This window comes from Sander lucioperca, chromosome 6 (genome assembly GCF_008315115.2).
Source record: "Sander lucioperca isolate FBNREF2018 chromosome 6, SLUC_FBN_1.2, whole genome shotgun sequence".
Taxonomy (NCBI): domain Eukaryota; kingdom Metazoa; phylum Chordata; class Actinopteri; order Perciformes; family Percidae; genus Sander; species Sander lucioperca.
In genome coordinates, this window is record NC_050178.1 from 29,483,148 (window position 1) to 29,485,647 (window position 2,500).

General features: G+C 44.3%; 3 protein-coding genes across 4 annotated transcripts in view; 1 reads left to right on the top strand and 2 right to left on the bottom strand.

Annotated features, from left to right (window-relative positions):
* The window catches only part of LOC116063564 (metabotropic glutamate receptor 7-like), a 480,756-nt gene that overhangs the window by 380,648 nt on the left and 97,608 nt on the right, over positions 1-2,500 (bottom strand). The gene's annotated exons all lie outside the window — the stretch shown is intronic.
* The window catches only part of LOC116034688, a 678,603-nt gene that overhangs the window by 211,619 nt on the left and 464,484 nt on the right, over positions 1-2,500 (bottom strand). The window lies entirely within an intron of this gene.
* LOC116065136 (myosin light chain kinase, smooth muscle-like) overlaps positions 1-2,500 on the top strand; it is a 766,302-nt gene that overhangs the window by 145,652 nt on the left and 618,150 nt on the right. The window lies entirely within an intron of this gene.

The window sequence follows — 2,500 nt, forward strand, 5'->3', positions numbered from 1 at the left end:
GGACGGTATTAATTAGGTGATGAGACCGTGGTGAAGGACAGTATTAATTAGGTGATGAGACCGTGGTGAAGGACGGTATTAATTAGGTGATGAGACCGTGGTGAAGGACGGTATTAATTAGGTGATGAGACCGTGGTGAAGGACAGTATTAATTAGGTGATGAGACCGTGGTGAAGGACGGTATTAATTAGGTGATGGAGACCGTGGTGAAGGACGGTATTAATTAGGTGATGGAGACCGTGGTGAAGGACGGTATTAATTAGGTGATGAGACCGTGGTGAAGGACGGTATTAATTAGGTGATGAGACCGTGGTGAAGGACAGTATTAATTAGGTGATGAGACCGTGGTGAAGGACAGTATTAATTAGGTGATGAGACCGTGGTGAAGGACAGTATTAATTAGGTGATGGAGACCGTGGTGAAGGACAGTATTAATTAGGTGATGAGACCGTGGTGAAGGACGGTATTAATTAGGTGATGAGACCGTGGTGAAGGACAGTATTAATTAGGTGATGAGACCGTGGTGAAGGACAGTATTAATTAGGTGATGAGACCGTGGTGAAGGACAGTATTAATTAGGTGATGGAGACCGTGGTGAAGGACAGTATTAATTAGGTGATGAGACCGTGGTGAAGGACGGTATTAATTAGTTGATGAGACCGTGGTGAAGGACGGTATTAATTAGGTGATGAGACCGTGGTGAAGGACGTATTAATTAGGTGATGAGACCGTGGTGAAGGACGGTATTAATTAGGTGATGGAGACCGTGGTGAAGGACGGTATTAATTAGGTGATGAGACCGTGGTGAAGGACGGTATTAATTAGGTGATGAGACCGTGGTGAAGGACGGTATTAATTAGGTGATGAGACCGTGGTGAAGGACGGTATTAATTAGGTGATGAGACGGTGGTGAAGGACGGTATTACTTAGGTGATGAGACCGTGGTGAAGGACAGTATTAATTAGGTGATGAGACCGTGGTGAAGGACAGTATTAATTAGGTGATGGAGACCGTGGTGAAGGACAGTATTAATTAGGTGATGAGACCGTGGTGAAGGACAGTATTAATTAGGTGATGAGACCGTGGTGAAGGACAGTATTAATTAGGTGATGAGACCGTGGTGAAGGACTGTATTAATTAGGTGATGAGACCGTGGTGAAGGACGGTATTAATTAGGTGATGAGACCGTGGTGAAGGACGGTATTAATTAGGTGATGAGACCGTGGTGAAGGACAGTATTAATTAGGTGATGAGACCGTGGTGAAGGACGGTATTAATTAGGTGATGAGACCGTGGTGAAGGACAGTATTAATTAGGTGATGAGACCGTGGTGAAGGACAGTATTAATTAGGTGATGGAGACCGTGGTGAAGGACAGTATTAATTAGGTGATGGAGACCGTGGTGAAGGACAATATTAATTAGGTGATGAGACCGTGGTGAAGGACAGTATTAATTAGGTGATGAGACCGTGGTGAAGGACAATATTAATTAGGTGATGAGACCGTGGTGAAGGACAGTATTAATTAGGTGATGAGACTGTGGTGAAGGACAGTATTAATTAGGTGATGGAGACCGTGGTGAAGGACAGTATTAATTAGGTGATGAGACCGTGGTGAAGGACAGTATTAATTAGGTGATGGAGACCGTGGTGAAGGACAGTATTAATTAGGTGATGAGACCATGGTGAAGGACAGTATTAATTAGGTGATGAGACCGTGGTGAAGGACAGTATTAATTAGGTGATGAGACCGTGGTGAAGGACTGTATTAATTAGGTGATGAGACCGTGGTGAAGGACGGTATTAATTAGGTGATGAGACCGTGGTGAAGGACGGTATTAATTAGGTGATGAGACCGTGGTGAAGGACGGTATTAATTAGGTGATGAGACCGTGGTGAAGGACAGTATTAATTAGGTGATGAGACCGTGGTGAAGGACAGTATTAATTAGGTGATGGAGACCGTGGTGAAGGACAGTATTAATTAGGTGATGAGACCGTGGTGAAGGACAGTATTAATTAGGTGATGAGACCGTGGTGAAGGACGGTATTAATTAGGTGATGAGACCGTGGTGAAGGACAGTATTAATTAGGTGATGAGACCGTGGTGAAGGACAGTATTAATTAGGTGATGAGACCGTGGTGAAGGACAGTATTAATTAGGTGATGGAGACCGTGGTGAAGGACGGTATTAATTAGGTGATGAGACCGTGGTGAAGGACGGTATTAATTAGTTGATGAGACCGTGGTGAAGGACGGTATTAATTAGGTGATGAGACCGTGGTGAAGGACGGTATTAATTAGGTGATGAGACCGTGGTGAAGGACGGTATTAATTAGGTGATGGAGACCGTGGTGAAGGACGGTATTAATTAGGTGATGAGACCGTGGTGAAGGACGGTATTAATTAGGTGATGAGACCGTGGTGAAGGACGGTATTAATTAGGTGATGAGACCGTGGTGAAGGACGGTATTAATTAGGTGATGAGACGGTGGTGAAGGA